Source organism: Odocoileus virginianus, chromosome 20 (genome assembly GCF_023699985.2).
Source record: "Odocoileus virginianus isolate 20LAN1187 ecotype Illinois chromosome 20, Ovbor_1.2, whole genome shotgun sequence".
In the NCBI taxonomy this organism is placed as follows: domain Eukaryota; kingdom Metazoa; phylum Chordata; class Mammalia; order Artiodactyla; family Cervidae; genus Odocoileus; species Odocoileus virginianus.
Window position 1 is genome coordinate 26,392,820 of NC_069693.1, and position 24,149 is coordinate 26,416,968.

Consider the following 24,149-nt stretch of genomic DNA (forward strand, 5'->3'; position numbering starts at 1 on the left):
TCACAAAGAGTCAGACACAACTGAAATGACTTAGCAGCAGAAGGAAAACAGCAATAGGGGCCTAGTGTGGGGAAGAAGAAGTTGGGAGACAATTCTGGAGCTCCGCAGAAGCACGCTTCCTGTTCTTTCCCTTGAAGCACCGTCCTGTGCTCCCCTGTGAAACAGTAGTTCTCCAGGGAAACTTCCAGTGCCTCTCTCACCACTCCCGTGGAGGCCCCACCTCAAGTGCCCAGGGTGCCTCTTTCAGACAAGGTTGAGTGAGTGAAGTTGCTCAGTTGTGTCCGGCTCTTTGTGCGACCCCATGGACTGTAGCCCACCAGGCTCCTCCATCCATGGAATTTTCCAGGCAAGAGTACTGGAGTGGATTGCCATAGAAAAGGCTAGGAGTGGAGTATCAGCACCTTGGCCTGAGCAGGTCCCTAACACGCAACAAGAAGCCAAGAGCCAGGCTGGAAAGTCCAGAAAGGAGCTATTTTGACCAGGACAGACCTCAGATGGAAAAAACCAGATTACAACAAAGAGAAGGTATTTGATAATAACAGCAATTATCTCTGCATTTCTCCCCACCCCTCCTTTCTCTGCCTGCAAAGAAAAGTTTGGTAGGACCCATGCCAGCAGTTAACAATGCTTATCTCTGAAGGAACTTTCACATTCTTAGCCCCTCCATTTATTAATTATTTCCTTAAAAAAAAATGCTTTTAAGTCAGCCTGTCTATCCTACCTAATTACATCTGGGAGTGGGAGGGAAGGACACACAGCACAGGGTGGGTAGAGACTGTCCTGAGGCAAGGGAGGCAGCTGGGGAGAGAGCAGGGTCCTAGAGGAGACTGCTGTTCTAGGTGGGGGAAATCAGGAAGTTTCATCTGATAAGACAGGCTTTGGCCAGAGATCTGAAGGGAGTTAGGGAATGAACCTGGCAATATCTGGGAAACTGAGATACATTCAACAGAGAGAAAATATCAGGGACAAAGGTCCTGGCCTTGCCAGCCAAGGGAAGGGCTTAAATTTTATGGCTAGGGCTGGCTGTCTCATCTCCAGTCCTTAGACCAGGGCTGAAGAGAACTTAAAGGAGCATCTCCCCACTTCTTTCCTAAAGTGTGCTCCATGGAACATGGTCTCAGAAAATGTTCTGAGAGAAAAGGACCATATCCATACCACTCTGCCCTGGCAGAGATGCACAGTAAACAATGGCTTAGTCAAAATTATTGGCTGAATCAAATGATTCAGTAAAAGGAATTCATTCAACTTCACTGCATCAGTGCAAAACTGTTCACCATGAACCTCCTTTTTTCCGTAAAATTTCGTCACATCTGGCAGAACCTGTGTACTTTGTGAGATGCCACATATCTGTGCTTGGAAGAGCAAAATCGAGTCGGAAGACCTAAACTGACTTCCCCAGCTTCCCCTTTAAGCTTGTGGCTGAGAGGAGTCTGGGTCCTGCTCTCTGGACTCATTGGCAAGCCACACTCCTGGAAGCACCTTTTCTATATTTACTAGCCCGAGGGACCAGGTTAGACTTCTCCAAAGCCAGACAAATCCAGAGGAAGACTCCTGTACACTGTACAGGGAAGCTAGTTTTCACCATGCCGTGTTTTTGTTTAGCCACCTTTAGGTAAAGACTGTAGCTTAAATAGGCACTCCATCTTCTTGGGTGTTAACAATGTGTGTGTCTTGAGCCTGGTTCCCCAGTGGGCAGTTCTGGCTGTTGCATTTCAAACACACTCATGAAAAATCAAATATACTTTAATCAGGTGATAGAGACAATCAAAACTTCCACTTGACACCCCACTTCTTGTAGAAGACTAGGAATCTGTGGATTGATTTTTTTTTCCTATAGAATTTTTTGAAATCAAAATATAGTTTGATTGTGTTGTATGTTGTGTTCATTTCTGCTATAAAGCAAAGTGATTCAGATATACATACTATACATTTTAAAAAATAGCCTTTTCCATTATGTTTTATCATAGGATATTTTAAAAGTTCTCTGTGCTATCCTGTAGGACCTTGTTGTTTATCCATTCTATATGTATAGCTTACACCTGCTAATCCCAACCTCCCACTGCATTCCTCCCCCAACTTTCTCCCCCTTTGGCAGCCTCAAGTCTGTTCTCTATGTCTGTGTGTCTGTTTCTGTTTTGTAGATAGGTTCATTTGTGGCATAGTTTAGAGTCCACATATAAGTGATATCATATGGTATTTTTCTCTTTTCTGACTTACTTCACTTAGTGTGGTAAGCTCTAGTTGCATCCATGTTGCTGTAAATGGCATTATCTTGTTCTTTTATATGGTTAAGTAGTATTCCATTGTATGTATATACCACATCTTCTTTACCCATTCATCTGCTGATGGACATTTAGGCTGTTTCCATGTCTAGACTGTTGAGAATAGTTGTGCTATGAACATAAGGGTGTATGTGTCTTTTTGAATTAGAGTCCTGTCTGGCTATATGTCCGGGAGTGGGATCGCTGAATCATATGGTAATTCTATTTTTATTTTTCTGAGGAACCTCAGTGGCTGCATCAACTTACATTCCCACCAACAGTGTCATAGACTAGGTATTTTTTCTTCCCTGCTGAGGACCAGTGTAGTACTGTGGTCATGGGCCTCATTTATGAAGTGCCAAGCCCCACTGCAGCACTTTTTACACCTCTTCCAAAAGAAATACCTGAGGATGGATGCTTTTGAACCATGGTGTTGGAGTATACTCTTGAGAGTCCTTTGGACTGCAAGGAGATCAAACCAGTCAATCCTAAGGGAAATCAGTCCTGAATATTCATTGGAAAGACTGATGCTGAAGCTGAAGCTCCAGTACTTTGGCCACCTGATGCAAAGAGCTGATTCATTTGAAAAGACCCTGATGCTGGGAAAGATTGAAGGCAGGAGGAAAAGGGAATGACAAAGGGTGAGATGGTTGGATGGCATCACCGACTAGATGGACATGAGTTTGAACAAGCTCTGGGAGTTGGTGATTGACAGGGATACCTGGCATGCTACAGTCTGTGGGGTCGCAGAGTCAGATACAACTAAGTGATTGAACTGAACTGAACTTCCAAAAGAAACACACTTCACAGACTGTGCAGGCCATCGCAGAAGAGAGTGCCTCAAAATGTGATGTGTTAGATTTTATGGGCTGAGTAGTTTCATAGACTAATGAGTGGGAGGATTAGTCCAACTCTTTTGGGGAAGGGGCGGGGATTTCCAGGAATTGGGCCACCGCCCCCTTTTTGGTCTTTGAAGGCCTTGGAACAATCATGAAACCTGTGGGTGTGTCATTTAGTTTGCTGGTGTGTTGTAATGAGCCTGTATTGAGGTTCAAGGTCTAGTAGTAGTTGTCCTGTCCACCATCTTGGATCCATTTGATTTTAATCAGTTTATGTTGTATCCTTGGGCTCTGTCTTTCTTTCAAAGGCTGTGCCCCTCCTCCTTCCCTTCTGTTTCAAAAGGGCACCCTGTGTAATGTGGGGGTTTCAGAGGCTGGACCTAGGATCAGGCAGAGCATGAGAACCCCAGCCATCAGCTGGATACATGATTTGGACCAGAGGCCTCAGCTGAATTTAGAGCCTCTGTTTCTCCATCTGCTGAATGGGGGCAGCCATCCCCATGTATGTCGTTGGGGTGAACCCCTCCCCCTAGGTGTGTTGTGACTACAGAATGGGGGCAAGGGATAGCATATGGGGGTGTTGAAGCAGAGCTGTCCTCCTTTCCCTGGCTCTGGAGATATTTCTGTCTAAAGAACTAGGGCCTCTCACTGTAATCAGGGCACCCCCATCCCCAGACTCTGCTGGAGACTGGGTCAAATTTAATTCAGCTTTTTTTCTGTGCTCACTTCAGTCCCAGGTAACTACCTGCAGGCCTTTGTCCCTATTGTTCCCCTGCCTAGAATGCCCTATTCTATCCTCCATGCCTTTGGGAACAGTGGGACCACTGACTCAGCCCTCCATGCACGCCCTTTCCCACGTAGCCCAGTGGCCTCGGTAGCACTGACCAGCTGCCTGCTCCACCCAGTGCTGGACCCCAGGGGCAGCAGAGGAAGCAAGAGCCTAGGATGTTAGTAAAGCAGGACCACAGACAACAGCAAAAATATTTTAAATATTTTGACAAGTGAAAACCTGCTGGGCAGGCTTCCCAGGTGGCAGAGTGGTAAAGAATCTGCCTGTCAGTGCAGGAGACACAAGAGACTCAGGTTTGATCCCTGGGTTAAAAAGATCCCCTGGAGTAGGGAATGTATCCTTGCCTGAAAAATTCCATGGACAGAGGAGCCCAGTAGGCTATAGTGCACGAGGTTGCAAAGAGTCAGGCATGACTGAGTGTGCACGCGCACGCACACACACACACACACACACACCCGACTGTTGTTCAGTCACTAAGTTGTGTCTGACTCTTTGCAACCCCATGAACAGTAGCACGCCAGGCAGGCTTCCCTGTCCTTCACCATCTCCCTGAGTTTGCTCAAACTCATGTTCATTGAGTCGGTCCAACCATCTCATCCTGGGTCGTCCCTTTTTTCTCCTGCCTTCGATCTTTCCCAGCATGAGGGTCTTTCCCAATGAATTGGCTTTCCATTGAATTCATTGGCATTTCAATGAATTTGTATCAGGTGGCTAAATATTGGAGTTTCAGCTTCAGCATCAGTCCTTCCAAATGTCACGCAAGTGTATGCTCCTCGGTTCTTTGTCTCGTCACAACAAAAATTTGGAGTGATGGACATTGAAGCCCCCTCGGCGGGTCACAGCTCTTGGAGGACAGACCGTGTTATAGCTCTTAAATAAATCAGTGTTACAGCTCAGTGTTACAGCTCTATTTATTTAAATAATAGCAGGAAAATCCATCTTTGAGGCGTGAGGGCACGTCGATCCAAAGACGCAAAGAGAAGAGCGCCCCATCATGTGGGAGAGGGGGAGAGGGAGAGGGGGAGAGGGGGAGAGGGAGAGGGGGAGGGGGGAGGGGGGAGGGGGGGGGAGAGGGCTTTAGCTCCTCTTTTTATATGTTTTTTTGTTCCCCCTAGGCCTGTCCTATGCAAATTGGGCTTAGGCAGGAGTGTTGTTTGTTTTACCTGAGGTTCTCACTCCCGTCCTCAGACCTTCCTTTGTTCTATTTTCGTGGGCTTTCCCTTCCAGGTCTTTTAGCCACCGCCATTCTGGACTCCTTTCCCCTATTCTAACTACCTAACACAAAGAATATTCAAAGTTGATTTCCTTTAGGATTGGCTGGTTTGATCTTCTTGCTATCCAAGGGACTCTCAAGAGTCTTCTCCAGCACCACAATTCTAAAGCACCAATTCTTCGGCTCTCAGTATTCTTTATAGTCCACCTCTCACATCCATACATGACTACTGGAAAAAGAAACAAAAAAACAGCCTTGACTCTGATAGCTTAGGGTGGATGGTGTCCAATTCATGATCTCCAAAGAAGATTTAGCTTTGGGACCAGGGACCAGGCTTCATCACTCAAGAGGTTTTAAGTAGCAGAGTTTTATTAAAGTATGAAAAGGCACAAAGAAATCTTCTGATATAGACATCAGAAGGGGAATGAAGAGTGCCGCCCTAGTTTTAGCAAGGGAGCTATATACTTTTTCAGTTGGATGTTACAATAAATCAAAAGAATGTCTCAAGGTTGTAAAGGTCTTACCAGACCCACTCCCACAATATACATTTTAAGATAACAGGATTAGTCAGAAGGTTCTCAAGAAGGAGAAACATGTCCTCAAGCAGGTTACATTGTTGTTATATAATCCTTAGTACAGAGTTTAAACTGAGTTGTTTTGTTGTGTAATCATCAGCTCTGGGCTTAAAGGAAAAAAACATTTTTTTGAAAAAATTTTATTTATTTTATTTGGCTGAGCCAGTTCTTAGTTGCCCCATGTGGGTTCTTAAATTGACACATTCAAACTTTTAGCTGTGGTATGTGGGATCTAGTTCCCTCATCAGGGATTGAACCTGGGCCCCCTGCATTGGGAGTTCAGAGTCTTAGCCACTTGACCACCAGGGAAGTCCCAGGAAAAAACATTTTATGTGACTAAGACTAAATATGTAGAAAAAAAAATTTTTGTTCTTTTCTCCTCCTTGAGAACTCCAGACTCCTATCTCCTCCTTGAGAGCCCTAGACCCCACTCTCCTTCTTGGGGGCCCCAGACTTCTCATCAATTCTTATCAACCTATGTAGAAATTTACTCTCTCAACTCTACAGACAATTGTCGGCAAAATGATGTCTCTGTGTTGTAATGCACCATTTAGGTTTGTCATAGCTTTCTTTCCAAGGAGCAAGAGTCTTTTAATTTTGTGGCTGCAGTCACCATCTGCAGTGATTTTGGAGCCCAAGAAAATAAATTCTGTCACTGTTTCCCCATCTATTTGCCATGAAGTGATGGGACCAGATGCCCTGATCTTAGTTTTTTGAATGTTGAGTTTTCAGCCAGTCTTTTCACTCTCCTCTTTCATCCTAATCAAGGGGCTCTTTAGTTCCTCTTCACTTTCTGCCTTAGAGTGGTATCATCTGCATATCTAAGGTTATTGACGTTTCTCCCAGGAATCTTGATTTCAGCTTGTGCTTCATCCAGCCCAGTGTTTCTCGTGATGTACTCTGCATGTAAGTTAAATAACCTTATTGTTCACTTAAGAAGGCTTGTTTTTTTAATCTCTTCCTACTATTCTTTGATACTCTGCATTCAGTTGGGTATATCTTTCTGTTTCTCCTTTGCCTTTTGCTTTTCTTCTTTTCTCAGCTATTTGTATGACCTCCTCAAACAGCCATTTTGCCCTTTTGCAGTTCTTTTTCTTGGGGGTGGTTTTAGTCACTTCTTCCTGTACAATGTTACGAACCTCCATCCATAGTTCTCTGTCTATCAAATCTAATCCCTTGAATCTATTAGTCACCTCCACTGTATAATCATAAGGGATTTGATTTAGGTCATACCTGAATGGTCTAGTGGTTTTTCCTACTTTCTTCAATTTAAGCCTGAATTTTGCAATAAGGAGCTGATGATCTGAGCCACAGTCAGCTCCAGGTCTTGTTTTTGCTGACTGTATAGAGCTTCTCCATCTTCAATTGCAAAGAATGTAATCAATATGATATCACTATTGACCATTTGGTGATGTCCATGTGTAGAGTTGTCTCTTGGGTTGTTGGAAGAGGGTGCTTGCTATGCCCAGTGAGTTCTCTTGGCAAAACTCTGTTAGCCTTTGCCTTGCTTCACATTATACTCCAAGGCCAAACTTGCCTGTTACTCCAGGTATTTCTTGACTTCCTAACTTTTGCATTACAATCCCCTATGATGAAAAGGACATCTCTTTTGGTGTTAGTTCTCAAAGGTCTTGTAGGTCTTAAAACTGTTCAACTTCAGCTTCTTTGGCATTAGTGTTTGGGGCATAGATTTGGATTATTGTGATACTGAGTGGTTTGCCTTGGTAATGAACTGAGATCACCCTGGCTGGTGATCCCTGACTGGGAAGGACCAGAGATGAAGCTGCACATGGCCACCAGGGGGCGTAAACACACTACAGGAAGCACCTGAGCCTCCCACTTTGCCTAGTTGGTGGAGAGAGAATGTGTGTGTATATGCATGCATCCTTCCATAGCGCTTAGCACCAGGAACTGACAGTCAGTGGTGGAGAGGTTAAATGCCTTTTAAGGAACTTAGAGAGTGGTGCTTAGCTCTGGATGTTGGCCAATCTTGGTCCCAGCAATTCTTGCTCTGTGCCCCAGAGCAAGCGTCTTTTTTTTTTTTTTCAGAGCAAGCGTCTTAATCAGTCTTATCCTCAGTATCTTATCTCCCAAATGAGAATAAGAATGGGTCCCCACCTTGGACTTCCCTGGTGGTATAGATGCTAACACTCCAATACTCTTAATGCAGGGTACCCAGGTTCAATACCTGGTCAGGGAACAGGTTCCTACATGCCGCCCCCATGCCACAATTAAGACCTGGGGCAGCCAAATAAATATGAATATTTTTTAAAAAAGAAAGAATGGTGCCCATCTCAAAAGGTCTTGAGTTTAATTAAATGAGCCAGTTCATGGGTTGTGTTCACTGGTTGGTCACACCACAGGCTGATGGAGCATGTTCTCAGGGGCAGCAAGGAAGGTACTTTAAAACAACTCGTTACTTAGTGTTTTATTAAAATAAAAGCATAATGGGAAAAATCAGAACTTTAACTTCTTTATTTTAGTATCAATTTAGTATCATATTGTTTTTATATCTAATTACACAGGTGCACATGCGCTTAGTCACTCAGTCGTGTCCGACTCTTTGCAACCCATGGACACATGCCCACCAGGCTCCTCTGTCCAGGGGATTCTCCAGGCAAGAATACTGGAGTGGGTTGCCATTTCCTTCTCCAGGGGATCTTCCTGACCTGGGGACCAAACCTGGGTCTTCTGCATTGCAGGCAGATTCTTTACTGTCTGAGCTACCAGAGAAGCCCCAGTTACACAGGTGAGGGTCCTGTAATCCTTTTGATGTGTGGCTTATGTGGGTTTTTCAGCCCAGGAAGGTCCCCAGAGGAGCTACTGATGATGGGGCCCCCTATGTCTATTAGGGAGTTTCACTTTCTGTGAGGCCCAGAGCAGCTGAGCAGACATGCATGCAGGGCTCAGGAAAGTAGGTACTGGTAGCATCCTCTGAGGAAGGAGTGGGGATGGGTAGCAAGGGCCACATAGGTCCCTAACCCTCCATCCCCAGAGACCATCCTACCCCGGAGCTGGCCTTGGGGAGGCCCCGCCTCCTTAGGGAGGGGCCTTAGGGCCTTAGGGACCCCATTGGTCCTCACATCCATGCCCCCACCTCCTTCAGGTCATGCCCAACATTCTACCTTGTGCTTCCCTTGCCCCTCCACGCCACCCCTATGGTTCTCTGGCCCCCAGATGACCTCCCCGTTTGTCTCGTAAGCTTATGGTACCATCTCAGAAAGCATTTGGAGAACCTGGGGGTAGTTGTCACATGGTTGAGGAGACCCTGGCTTCTGGGACAGTCAGGGTCCTAGGAGTCCCACAGGAAAACTCACGCCACAGAGGACGTCTGAGTCCTGCCCCACCTTCAAACATCTCACCTGGATATTCAGTCAAGTGAAGAAACTTTATCTACATCAGAGCCTACAACCTTGTACCATTTTATTTGGAAGTTCAAAGTAAGGCTTGCACAGGTTTGATATGCAGCAAATTATCATACTATGTGTCATTTGTAATTTCACCAGGAGTTGTTCACCAAATAGGAAAATCTCCCCACGATGGCAACAATATCATGTTCCTCTGCTTGGAATGTGTGTGTGGCTGCCATGTTAAAGGGCTTCTGAATATGGGCACAGACACATAGGAAGACTTCTTCACATCCTTGTGCCCCTGCATTTACATACTGACACACATGATATTTTTATTGAAAATTACATATTTGTATATATAAATATATCTTATTATGTATAATAAATGACTGTCCTTTATATCAGTGGTCCCTAAACTTTTTGACTCCAAGCACCGGTTTTGTGGAAGACAATTTTTCCATGGACTGGGCCGGGGGATGTTTTAAGATGATTCAAGTGAGCTTACATTTATTTCTATTAATATGACATCAGGTCCACCTCAGATTATCAGGCATTAGATCCCAGAGGTTGGGGACCCCTGATTTATCTAAAGTGTTATGCCAGAGAAGACAATGGCACCCCATTCCAGTACTCTTGCCTGGAAAATCCCATGGACGGAGAAGCCCGGTAGGCTGCAGTCCATGGGGTCGCTAAGAGTCGGACACGACTGAGCGACTTCACTTTCACTTTTCACTTTCATGCGTTGGAGAAGGAAATGGCACCCCACTCCAGTGTTCTTGCCTGGAGAATCCCAGGGATGGGGGAGCCTTGTGGGCTGCTGTCTATGGGGTCACACAGAGTCGGACATGACTGAAGTGACTTAGCAAAGTGTTATGCTGATTTTTTTTGAAATTACATGTAGATGTTACATTTTCTTCCATTTTCTTTGAAGGCTCATAATGGTAAGTATGGCATTTATTATTTTAGAAAGTAGGTTCTGAGAATCTCACAAACATACTATAAGCAAAACATCCAGAAACCACAGATGTTTCTGAAATAAATGACTTTATTTATTCGGAGTCCAAAACCAGACAAATGCAGTTTATGCTATTAGAAGTCAGAATGGTGGTTACTTTGGGGAGATAGGAACTTGATGAGGACTTGTGTCAGGAGCTGCCGGGATGCGCCCAGTCCATGACAAGGTCACGGGACAAGAGAGGAACCTGCAAAGCAGCTCTTCCTCACACGGGGCTGCCCCGGGGGCCCAATATGTCCCCTCGGGAATCACCAGGACAAACCCAGGCTGTGACAAGGTCACGGGACAAGAGAAGAACCTGCAAGGCAGCTCTTCCCCTCGAGGTTGTCCCGGGGGCCCGGTATGTCCCTTTCTTCTTTCTGTCTTACTGTTGTTGGGCTTTCTATTAATTTTTGGAAATAAAATATATAGTAATAAGGCCTCCCTGGAAAAGTCCAAGCCTTTTTGGAAATGCTCATGATTGCTCTGGCTCAGACACGACCATAAACATCAAGTCAAAAAAAAAAAAGAAAAAGGCCACAGGTATAGTTTGGCTGCTTGCTTAAAAGACTATAATGTTCCAGAATAGAAAAGAGTAGAGACATTTAGATTTAGAAGTAGATATACTGCTTCAGTTTACTTGCTCCTTGGTTGAGAGGGTTTTCATTATTGCTATTTCTTTGCTGCTATTTATTCATTGTTTCCCTTTCTTTAAACAACATGGGATATTATGGGTATTTTTGTAGATTTAGAAAATGGGGTACATAGGATTTCAATAGAAGATTTATATTAACCAGCTTCACTGCCATTATCTCACTATTAACAGAGGTGTTTTGCCGCTTCATAGTTAATCATTGTAGACTTTGTAATTTCAGGTAAAGAAAAATATCAGGGTTTTCACATGGTACTATTCTCAGAAATGTCAAACATGTTTTTAATAACCCTTCCCATGTATTGTTTTATTACCCAAAGAATTCATACTATGTCGGGAATCTATGGAACATTGTTTTTGTTAGAGTGAAAATGTTAGGCCATTGAGGCAAGAGGACTATGTACAGGACATTTAAGAAAAAGCCCTGTAATTGGAAATGTTCTAGATGAATGCATAGGGGAAAAACATGGGAAAGAAAAATATTGACAGAAGCACGAAACCAGTATCTGATGTAATATGTGGTGACTTAAGCGGGAGGTAACGTTCATTCTATAAAAACTGAGCTGTCCTAAAAATTAAAAAAAGCTACCTTTTCTACGCAACCTTCTGTGTGTGTCTGTCTTCTTCCTCGCCGACGCCACTTATCCCTTGGGTATTCCTGGACCCGCTGGGGCTGGACCCCGGCAGACTTGGGGGTTTGCAGTGTTGGAAATGTATTTTTGTTGATCTGGGTGCCATTTGCACTTGTGTCTTCAGACTGTTAAAGTTCACTGGGTGTATGTACTTTTCTGTATATACCCTGCATGTATGTGTGTGTTTGTTAGTCGCTCAGTCCTGTTAAACTCTTTGGGACTCCATGGAATGTAGCTCTCCAGGCTCCTCTGTCCATGGGATTCTCCAGGCAAGAATACCTGGCTTGGGTTGCCATGCCCTCCTCCAAGGGATCCTCTCAACCCAGGCCTCCGAAACCAGGTCTCCTGCGCTGCAGGCAGATGCTTTACTGTCTGAGCCGACAGGGAAGCCATATATACATTATGCTTCCATGAAAAAACAATAACAGAAAACAAAGTTAACGTCACCAATAATGGGACAAGCTAGCAAAATCACCCTAGCAAAGCGATGCTCAAAATTCTCCAAGCCAGGCTTCAACAGTACGTGAACCGTGAACTTCCAGATATTCAAGCTGGATTTAGAAAAGGCAGAGGAACCAGAGATCAAATTGCCAACATCTGCTGGATCATCGAAAAAGCAAGTTCAGTTCAGTTCAGTCGCTCAGTCGTGTCCGACTCTTTGAGACCCCATGAACTACAGCACTCCAGGCCTCCCTGTCCATCACCAACACCCAGAGTCCACCCAAACCCATGTCCGTTGAGTCGGTGATGCCATCCAACCATCTCATCCTCTGTCATCCCCTTCTCCTTCTGCCCTCAATCTTTCCCAGCATCAGGGTCTTTTCCAAAGAGTCAGCTCTTTGCATCAGGTGGCCAAAGTATTGGAGCTTCAGCTTCAACATCAGTCTTCCCAATGAAGGACGAAAAAGCAAGAGAGTTCTAGAAAAACATCTATTTCTGCTTTATTGACTACACCAAAGCCTTTGACTGTGTGGATCACAGCAAACTGTGGAAAATTCTTCAAAAGATGGGAATACCAGACCACTTGACCTGCCTTCTGAGAAATCTGAATGCAGGTCAAGAAGCAACAGTTAGAACTGGACATGGAACAACAGACTGGTTCCAAATCAGGAAAGGAGTAAGTCAAGCTGTATATTGTCACCCTGCTTATTTAACTTATATGCAGAGTACATAATGAGAAATGCTGGACTGGACGAAGTACGAGCTGGAATCAAGATTGCTGGGAGAAATAACAATAGCCTCAGATATGCAGATGACAAAACCCTTATGGTAGAAAGTGAAGAAGAACTAAAGAGCCTCCTGATAAAAGTGAAAGAAGAGAGTGAAAAAGTTGGCTTATAGCTCAACATTCAGAAAACTAACATCATGGCATCTGGTCCCATCACTTCATGACAAATAGATGGGGAAACAGTGACAGACTTTGTTTTTTGGGGCTCCAAAATCACTGCAGATGGTGACTGCAGCCATGAAATTAAAAGACACTTGCTCCTTGAAAGAAATGTTATGACCAACATAGATAGCATATTAAAAAGCAGAGACACTACTTTGTCAAAAAAAGTCCATCTAGTCAAAGGTATGGTTTTTCCAGTAGTCATGTATGGATGTGAGAGTTGGACTATAAAGAAAGCTGAGCACTGAGGAACTGATGCTTTCAACTATGGTGTTGGAGAAGACTCTTGAGAGTCCCTTGGACAGCAAGGAGATTCAACCAGTCCATCCTAAAGGAGATTAGTCCTGAATATTCATTGGAAGGACTGATGCTGAAGCTGAAACTCCAATACTTTGGCCACCTGATGCAAAGAGCTGACTCATTTGAAAAGACCCTGACACTGGGAAAGATTGAAGGCAGGAGGAGAAGGGGATGACAGAGGATGAGATGGTTGGACGGCATCACTGACTCAATGGACTTGAGTTTTAGTAAACTCCAGGAGTTGGTGATGGACAGGGAGGCCTGGTGTGCTGCAGTCTATGGGGTTGCAAAGGATCAGACACGACTGAGTGACTGAACTGAACTGAACTGAATGGGACAAGTCAATATCATGTGCTGAAGACAATATGGGATTGATTTGTGATATTCCCATGAAAGGTATATAACCAGAGTCTCCATGAGGAAACACTTGACAAAACCTAACTGAAGGATACATCAGTATTCCTAGTAGATGTATTCCTACTACATCACTGGCCTGTGCTCTCCAACCATGGCAAGGTTGTGAAAGAAAAACATATGGGGGAACTGTCCAGAGAAAAGGAGACTTAAGGGACCAGACAACTGAATACAATGCATGGTCTGGGAATTTTGGGGGTTCACAAAGACATTATGGAGACAATGAGCAAAATCTGATTGATGTACACTGATTAGATAACAGCAACGTATCAATGTGAATTTCCTGATTTTGATTCTTGTATAGTGGTTATGTAAGAGAATGTCCTTATTTTTAGGAAAAACTGCTAAACTACTGAGGAGTGAAAGTGTATCATGACCGCAACTTATTCTCAAAGTTTTTTTTAAAATATGCATATGAAGAAAGAGTGGGAGAAAGCAAATGTGACAAAACCGAGTCTGAGTGGCTAGTCTATGGGTATTCAATGTATTTTTTTCAACTTTTCCATAAATCTTAAGTTATGCTGAAGTAAAACGTTGGGGTTAAGTGGCTCCAGGTCTGATAGTAGAACCCTAAGCATCGGCTCTTCCTTTCTCTATTCCTATGACCACCTTCTCTATTTCCTTCCATTCTCTATTCCCAGTTCTCATGCGTGTCAGTGTGAAGAGAGGCAGAAAAAGAAAGTGAAGCCTGGCATTTCCTGACACGGAGGCCAGGGCTGTGTGCCATAGGTGCTGAAGGCCCATCTCTAAATGTCCTAACCTACAGCAAAGCTTAGTGAAGTTGGCTGGGATTGGCAGTTCTTGCTAGCTGCCTGCCACCTGACTTCCCTTCCTCAGCATGACCTCTGACCTCAGGGGACACTAGGATCAAGGCAGGTGCCCCAAAGACTGTAGAGCTGGCTGCTGTGCCCGGCCCGTGCCCCCAGAGTTGCCAGAGCCACCCCTGGCTCCAGCTAAAGCAGCCAGGTTGGCGCTCAGCACTCTGGACCCAGCCCAAGGTCAAAGGACGCATGTGAGCAACCCTGTACCTGGCAGACCTGAGCTGCAGGGGCTGAGGAGGCCCCTAGTCTCCTTTGCTGCCCCTAGAAACCACAGGCTGAGTGTGGCGGCCAAGGCTTCTAAGGCTTAGCTGCCCCCAGTTATTTTTTCAGCTCACCTGCCCCTGCCTGAAATTATACCATTAGAGCTCTGTTCTCCTAGGAGAGACCATTTCCAGACCCTGACTTCTCCTAAAGTACAGACCTCGTGTTAAAGGAGGTAATAGTTCGTGGACTTGGGTAAACACATCAGATGCCTTTATTTTCCATAAATCAATTGAATCTACCTCTAAGCTCCCATTACATTGGGCTGGATTTCAGCGCAGGTATTCTCCTGGGTTGATGCACGCTGATGAGAAAAGCCCTGGGGGTTTGGGGAGGCTCTTTTGATCATCTGTCCCTGCAGGTTTTGACCCAGCACTACATCCACTTTCAGTGTAGGGAGTGCCTAGGGCGACCCACATCCTGAAATCCAGAGCTATCTGCCCCCCAGCTCAGACACAGACTAACTCTCCCTCTGGGGACTGTTTTCCCTCTTCTCTCAAGCTCTACCTTAGGTTTCTTGGGCCTTTCATTGACACATTTTACAGATGCAGAGACTGAGGCCAAGTGAAGGGGTTGCCGAGCAGGCTGAGAGGAGGTGGTAGTCATTACCCCATAAGGTGCTGCTGTGTGCCCCTTCCGGGGACACTTGCCTTTCCTCAGAGGACCTTTCTCAGCTGTGAGCACTGTAGCTCAAACGACAGGATTTCAGGCTCCACGACAGGTGTGCGTGTATCCTCAGTCAATTCGGTCATGACTGACTCTCTGCAACCCCATGGACTGCAGCCCGCCAGGCTCCTCTGTCCGTGGGGGTTCTCCAAGCAAGAATACTGAAGTGTGTTACCATGCCCTTCTCCAGGAGATCTTCCTGACCCAGGGATCGAACCCACGTCTCTTATTTCTCCTGCACTGGCGGGTGAATTCTTCACCACTGCGCCACCTGGTAAGCCCCCATGACAGGCAAGCAGGAATTATTTGGTATGGGGGAGATTTTTCTGCTAGATTAGGCTCTCATGTTGGGTGAAGAGCATAGCGCTGGGTGTCATACATTTTAGATCTCCCACCAACTCATTTGAACAGACGCTGTTCCCTCTCTGAGCCTCAGTTGTTGTATCTGTAGAGTGGGGTCAGAATCCTCTTGACATGGATGTCCTGAGATTCCCTGAGCAATTTATTGATCACTGCCACGGCTTCCTCTGGCTGAAAAAGGCGTTCCCCCAAAACTCTACTCCTGGACACTCAGGAGAAGAAGCAACCACAGCAAAAATTCACACGCCCACCCCTGGTTCCCCTGGAGACTGGATAGCTGGAGAGATAGGGCAGTGAGCCCTCTGGGGACACCCGTGCCCAGAGCAACAACTTGTCACTCAGAGCAGGTGCTGAGAGAAGGAGCAGGAGGGAGAGTCCCTTTCTGAAGATCCAAGGGATCTATGGGGGCCCAGCTGAGAGCAGGGCTCCTGTGTACCCATGCCGTCCCTGCAGGGCTTTTCCCTGGAGGGCAGCTTAGTGGGAAAGAGCCATCTGCTCACCCTCACATGCCACTAAAGACAGGTATTTGGGTTGCAGCTGGAGAGATTTAGATTAGACTCACAGACTGCCAAGCCAGGAACTGCCAGGGCATGGGCATGAGTCCATTTCCAGGAGCCAAGGAGAGGCAGCAGGAGGAGCTGATGAATCACACCTGCCAACATTTGCACTTGAGCCTGGGTTGGAAGGTGAATTCAGGCCAAGGTGCCCAGTGCTTTCTGAACCTCAGAGAGTCCTCTTCCTCCAATCTGGGATCCCTTTAGCCCCTGCTCTAGACCTCCCAGTAGCTCCTCTTGGCCCCTGGATGTAAGGGTAGACTCCTGCCTGGCATTTGTGCCCTCCAGAGCCTGGGGACCTCTGTGTCTGCAGCCACACATCCCCCCTGTGTTGATCCATGCTGGGCAAAGCCAGACCTCCCTCCTTTCTGTCTTGTAGGGCTCGCTGCTGCTGAGGCTTTTGAGCCTCCACTCGGATTCCGGATTCCGACAACTTGGCCCTGGCCCCCTCTTCCAGGAAACCTTCCTGAACGAATCAAGTGTCCTCAATCAAGCCATGACCCTTCTCAGGGGCACTCCCGCCTCCCCCCAGTCTCTTGCCATTTGTTCCTTCTTGAGGGTCTTGATCTTTTTCCCAGTGGAACGGCAAGGGTCTTGCGTGGGGTGTCCTGGGACAGGGCCAGCCAGGCCGGACTGAGGAAGGGACTTAGGCGGTTTCCTAGAGGAGGGACGTCCTGACAGAGACAGCCAAGTTGGCCTCAAGTGCTCTGAGACTGCCCTTGTCGCGGATAGAGGCTTGGAGCAGATCTGACTCATGCCTGCCATTGCCTTGTCTGGCTCTGGGCCTGGCCATAGGGCCTGCTTGGACACCTTGCTAGCAGATGGCCCTGTAAAGAGTGGCATCTGTTTCGGGCTGTGCTGTCCAGTATGGTGGCCGCTGGCCACATGTGGCCTTGGGCACTTGAAATGTGGCCTGTCTGAGCCGAGATATGTAGAAAGATATGTAGAAAGCGTGAGATAAACACAGGTGTTCAAGAATTTAGCACCAAAAATAATGTGAAGTATCTCATTAATTTTTTATATTGATGATATGTTAAAATGATAAAGTATTTTGGATATAATTGAAATATATATATTTTACTATTGTATATGTAAATATACATATTTATATATACATAAAATTTATATATTTTATGTATATAATATATATATTGAAATACATATCTTGAAATATATTGAAATATATATAGAAATATATATTGAAATATATTTTATTATTTTATATATGTATATTTATATAAAAATTTATTTTTAAAATTTATATAATATAATTTATATATTAATATGTAATATATTGATATTAAATATATTATATTATATATTAATATATTATAATTAATATAGCATATAAATTTTATAAGTATATTTATATGTAATATATGTATATAATATTATATAATATAATATATTATATTATATAAACCTACATCTTACATATAAATATACATATAAAATATAATATATAATATATAATATATATATTATATATTAATATATTATAATTAATATAGCATATAAATTTTATAAGTATATTTATATGTAATATATTATATAATATAATATATTATATTATATAATATAATATATTATATTATATAAACATACATATTACATATAAATATACATATAAAATATATTATATATAACATATTTATAATATGTGATATACAAATATATAAAATATAATATACATAAAAATTATGCATAAAATTATAATATATAATATATATGACATATTATATATAATATTATATTATATATAATATAAATATGTTTATACACCAAATTTATATATTTTATATAATATATTATATATTTATACATATGATTTATATTTTATATGTATAATATATATTGAAATATATATTGTTATTTTATATATATTTATATAAAATAGATATATTACATTATGTATATAACTAAAATATAGTATTCAAGTTAAATACATTTCTCTTTTATATAAAAATTTTATTCTTAAATTTTATTCATCTTCCAGCTTTATTGAGATATAGTTGACACACAGCATGATATCAATTTAAGGGGTACAACATAGTGATTTGACTTTATACATGAATTGATGGTCACAATAAGTTCAGGGAACATCCTTCATCTTGTGTAGATAAAAATGTGAAGAAATGGAAAAAATTTTTTTTCACTGTGGCAAGAGCTCTATGGATTTACTTTCTTAACAACTTTCATATATGACCTATAGCAGTATAATTATACTTATTGCATTGTACATTACACCCCTAATGATTATTTCTTTATAACTGGAACTCCTGTGCCTTTTGACTGTCTTTATCCAATTCCCTCTACCCCGACACCCTGCCTCTGGTAGCCACAAGCTTGATCTCTTTTTTTGTTTATTTGTTCTTGAAGTACAACTGACCTACAGCACTATGTTAGTTTCTGGTACCCAACATAGTGATTCCATATTTCTATACATTTCAAAATACTCACTACTATAAGTCTGGTTACAATCTGTCATCACACAAAGATATTACATAATCGTTGGCTGTTTCTCATATTGTACATCTCATACCTGTGACTTATTTATTTTGCAACTAGAAGTTTGTACCTCTTGATCTCCCTCACCGATTACTTTCTTCCCCCTACCCCCTTCCCCTCTGTCAACCATCTGTTCTCTGTATCTATAATTCTGTTTTTGTTTCTTCATATTTTTTCACTTGCTTTGATTTCTAGATTCTACATATATGTGAAATCATACAGTATTTGTCTTTCTTGGATTTATTTCACTTTTTTCATTTATTTCACTTAATACCTCTCAGCCCATATCCACATCATCGCAAATCAAGACTTCATTCTTTTGTATGGCTGAATGATATTCAATTAAATATAAATGAAATGGTTTCTTCCATATATTGGCAATTATAAATAATAACTAATGAACATAGGGGTACATAAATGTTTTCTCAGTAGTAATTTTATTTTCTTCAGATAAATACCCAGAAGTGGGATTGCTGCATCAAATGGCAATTCTAGTTTTGATATTTTGAAGAATCTCCATATGGTTTTCTGTAGTGGCTGCACCAACTGACATTTCTACCAACAGTGTAGTGAAGGTTCCCTTTTCTCCACACCCTCGCTAACACTTATTTGTTGTCTTTTTGATAATAGCCATTCTGACAAGTGGTAGGTAATACCTCATTGTGGTTCTGATTTGCATTTCCCTGGTGATGAGTGATGTTGAGCATCTTTTCAAATGTCTCTTGACCATCTGCCTGTCTTTTTTGGCAAAATGGTTATTCAGATCCTCTGCCTATTTTTTATTTGGGTTATTTGGTTTTATTTTTTGTCTGTGCTGGGTCTTCTTCACTGTGCATGGGCGTTCTCTAGTTGCAGTGAGTGGGGGCCCTTCTCTAGTTGTGACCTGTGAGCTTAATTGCCCTATAACATATGGAATCTTCCCAAACCAGGGATTGAACCCATGTTCCCTGCATTGACAGGTAGAATCTTAACCACTGGGCCATCAGGGAAGTTCTATTTGTTGTTTTTTTTTTTTTAAACATTTATTTTTATTTATTTGGCTACATAGAGTCTTAGTTGTGGCATGTAGGATCTAGTTCCCTAACCAGGGATCGAACCCAGCCCCCCTGCATCAGGAGTGCAGAGTCTTAGCCACTGGACCACCAGGGAATTCCCTATTTGTTGTTTTTGTTTTTGATGTTGAGTTGTATGAGTTCTTTTTACATTTTGTATCTTAACCCCTTATTGGATATATTGTTTGTAAATATCTTCTCCCATTCGGTAGGTGGCCTTCTCATTTTGTTGATATTTTCCTTCACTGTACAAAAGCTTTTTAGTTTGATGTAGTGCCATTTGTTTATTGTTGCTTTTGTTTCCCTTGACTGAGGAGACATATCCAAAAAAATATACTAAGACCAATGTTAAAGCAAGTACTGCCTCTGTTTCCTTCTAGAAATTTTATGGTTTCAGAACTTATTTTTAAGTCTTTAACCCATTTTGAATTTATTTTTGTGCATGGTGTGAGGGTGTCATCCATTTCAGTTCTTTTTCATGTAACGATCCAATTTTTTTTTAACACTATTTATTGAAGAGATTGTCTGTTCCCCACTGTATATTCTTGCCTCTTTTGTCATAGATTAATTGCCCATATAAGTGTGGGTTCATTTCTGGGTTCTCTATTCTGTTCCATTGCTGTATAATCTGTTCCTGTGGCAGTATCATACTGTTCTGTATGGAGTATACCGTAGCTTTGTAGTGTAGTTTGAAGTCAGGGAGTGTGATGCTCCTAGCTTCTTCTTCTTTCTCAAGATTGTTTTGGCTATTTGGAAGTCTTTTGTGTTACCATACAAATCTTAGAATTATTCATTCTAGTTCTGTGAAAAATGCCACTGGTATTTTGATAGGAGTTGCAGTAAATCTGTAGATTACTTTGGGCAGTATTGTCATCTTAACAGTATTAATTCTTCCAGCCCATGAGCATGGTTTGTCTCTCCATCTGTTTGTGCCATCTTCAGTTTGTTTCATCTGTGCCTTATAGTTTTCTGAGTACAGATCTTTTACTGCCTTGGGTTTATTCCTAGGGGTTTTATTCTTTTTGATGTGATTATAAATAAGAGTGCTTTCTTAATTTCTTTTTCTTACAGTTCATTGTTAGTGTATAAAATGCAACTGATTTCTGTATATTAATTTTGTATCCTGCCAGACTTACCGAATTTACTGATGAGTTCTAGTAGTTTTTTGGTGATGTCTTTAGGATTTTCTAAGTCAAGTATCATGTCATCTGCTATAGTGATAGGCTTATTTCTTCCTTTCCAGATTTGGATTCCTTTTATTTCTCTTTCTTTTCTGATTGCTGTACCTTGGACTTTTTTTACTTTTAAAAATAGAGCTACTAGAAAATTTTTACTTACATATGAAACTCACATTATATCATTTCCATTTTACAGAGGCGGACACAAGCATCAGAGGGCTTGAGTGACGTGTGATGCAAAGCCCAAGTGCGGAAGTCAGTGAATCTGCTTTAGAATTTGTGAGCAGAGAGGACTCCAAAAGGATGCATCCCTCAGGCCCTTTGGCTGTGGGACAAATACTAGAACCCTCCATGCTCAAACAGTCACGTTCCCCTCCTCCTGGGAATCTTAACCAACCAGTGGTATATTCTGCCTTTGAGGGTGGGCTTGGAGTTGAAGCTGTGACCCATGGACATGGGAGGCTCCCCAAGATGCCCAGCCTGAGCAGATACCATTAACTGACCTCCCTCCCCAGTTCCAACTGCAGCGGGCAGGCCTCTGCCCTGCCCCAGGCCCCATCAGCTAAACCTCAGTGTGGCCCCCTCCCAGACATCAACCCTATCAGTTACTCTATCAGGTTATCTTGCACCCTCTACCTCAGACCCACCTCTGTCCCTGTTTCCAAACGTTGTTCAGGCCGCAGACCACTTTCCTCACAGTTAAGCATCCTGGCTAGTTGTTGTTCCTGGCCAGTCCATAGCGGGACCCCTTCCCTGGCCCCTGAGGCAACAGATGTAGAGAATGACTTTGGGTTTGGGAGCAAATTCTTGGCAGTCTGGGTCTTCACAGCCACCGCCCCCCCCCCCCCCCCCCCCTCCTGAGACAGGGTGAGGCCAAGATAAGGGAGATGCTCTGGAGCCCAGGAGGTGCTTCGGGGGGAAGATTGTGTCCTCTAGCCTGGGCACAGGTTTGGCATGCTGTGGCCACTTGCCTGGGCCCTGCAGTCCAAATCTTAGAGGGTCAACCTGGCTACCCTGGGAAGGGGTCTCTGGGGTCTTGGGAGTAAGCAGAGCCCATCTTGTCTTGGGTACCCTAAATGTGCCCAGCAGTGCCTCCAGGAGGCAATCTTGCCATGGATGAGGATTCAGGATCCAGTCCTGCGTCCCTTGAGGTCAGGTCTGCTGGAGGCATTTGGGATCCAGCTGGAGCATCCCATTTGGATGTTAATAGGGTCAAAGCTTGCACTGTAATTATAGCAGAAGGAGGCCACTTTTGGTTTTAAAATAGTTTTAAATTTAAAAAATGAATTAAGTGGAAGGATGAAAGGCGTGAGGAATCTTGGCAGCCTTGGGATAATTATTTTAAAACCAGCTCCCATTTCTCAAGTCCTCCGCAGCGCCAGGCCTGTGGTGCTGCCATCCCTGGGAGGGTGGCCAAGATCTCTGGCAGGGCCGGTGATTTCAGGCCTATTGTACCGCCTCCAGGTGGCCACCACTCTGCTCATCCCTCCTTCCCTCGGGTCCAGCTGCACTGGCAAAGAGCAAGCTGGACAAATCCAGCTTCAAATTCTGCTCGGCCACATGCCTATTTAACCTCCCCCAGCCTCATCTTTCTAATCCGTAACATGGAGGTAATCATAGCTCTTGGGTCATAGGGAGAGAGTCAGACACCTGCCCCAGGCCCTTTACCTGCCTTCAGAGGCCCATCACTAGCGTCACTTCCCCCAAGCTGAGCAAACGCTGTCCTCCAGACACCGTCCCTTACAGTTCAGTTCAGTTCATTCCCTTCAACCATCACCAACGTGGAGGGAGAAAATGGTCCCTAGATGAGGCCAGGAGCACCTGCAGGAGTAAAACTGTCTGACCCTCCGCTGGAGCAGCCCTTGGCAAGGGGCCCTGTGCCTATGCCCCAACCCACTGGGGAGAGGTATGCCCCTGAGCGTGGAAAGGGGGATTGTCAACAGAGCAAACCTCTCCCTCCCCTGCCTCCCTGGGCTTGCAGCTAGAGGTCTGAGGCTCAATTCCGCCCTCTCCTCATGGCCTCAGCCAAAGCTCAGAAGTGTCCCATGACCTTGGAGTGCCCTCCTGGTATAGTGACGATGACAAGCTGTAGCCAAAGTGAGTAGACACAGATGCACCCCCGGCCCCACCAGTACCTGCAGGTTGGTCTCCTTTCCAAGGATGTTCAGGCACATCCTGAACAAGTCTCCTTCCCAGGCATGCCCTGGTCCATCTCTCCACAGCCCTTGACCATGCGTCCCCTCAGCGCTCCCTTCACAACCTCGTGCATACATTTGCTGTTCCAGTTTTACTGCCCCCTCCTCCTCAGTGCCCCCACTGTCCACCATCCTCCCTGCTCTGGCTCATCTGGGGCGCAGTGATAGCTGGGTCTCCAACCCTTCTGGACTTGGGCTGGGACTACTGTGAGTCCAGCAAGGCACTTCAGGTGCACGTTTAAGGAAATGGGCACTGTCAAAGTCATTCAGATGCAGAGTTGGTACTCGAGGGTGCGTGCCTCTTTAAATTTTGCACCCTGAGAGATCACTTCTCTCACCCCAGCCCCACCCTGCCTCAGACCCTCCAACCACCCCCACCCACACACACACACCTCTCCAAACACTCTCATTAGGAGTCTCAGACCTCATTCTGTGGCTTCCCCCTCAGCAGCATCTCTCCAGGGTTGTGCACTGGTTCTGGGCTGCATCTCTCACTGAGTACCCTCCCCCTCCTGCCCCTCGGCCTCACCTACCACCTTGAATGAAGATGCTCCAAACCTCCCTCCACCCTCTACCTCTCTTCTTGGCTCAGACCCCAACATCCCACTCCTTCCTAGCACTCCTCTCCAGGGCCCCACAAATGCCATGTGTCCCTCCTGGTCTCCTCTTGCCCAGGCTTTCCTGTCACCTCTCTCTACCCAGGGACATACTCTGCACTCCCCCCACCCCCCTCCCTCATAGATAGCTAAATGCTATCTAAATCTCTCTCGTTCAGCCCCCTGCTCCCAGCCTCCACCACGCTGTATTCTTTCTCCTGGCCACTGGCCAACATCTCCCCCTGCTGCCATTCCTGCCTGCCCCCCAACACTCCCCAGGGGTCTCCCCCTTTGCACATCTGGCCTCCCCCTTCCTTAACTCCAGATCCTTCCTGACTCCCACTAGCCCTGGAGAGAGTCCCAGGCCCTCCCCCAGGCTCCGGCCCCACTGGTGCTTCTCCACTCTGCAGACACCCTGGGCTCTCACCTGGGAGCTGGCACCCCTGCTCTTTCTGCTCAAACACACTGTTCCTATCTCTCTGCCTTGGAAACTGGTTGGAATTTAATTCCTTCACCAGATGAAGATATCACAGTCTGAGCTCAGTGCC

At 44.4% G+C, this 24,149-nt stretch overlaps 1 non-coding gene across 1 annotated transcript; it reads right to left on the reverse strand.

Moving 5' to 3' along the window:
• Positions 1 to 19,656: 19,656 nt before the first annotated feature.
• TRNAR-CCU (transfer RNA arginine (anticodon CCU)) lies at positions 19,657 to 19,729 on the reverse strand. Its single transcript has one exon. It is a non-coding gene; the product is annotated as a tRNA-Arg (tRNA).
• Positions 19,730 to 24,149: the final 4,420 nt, after the last annotated feature.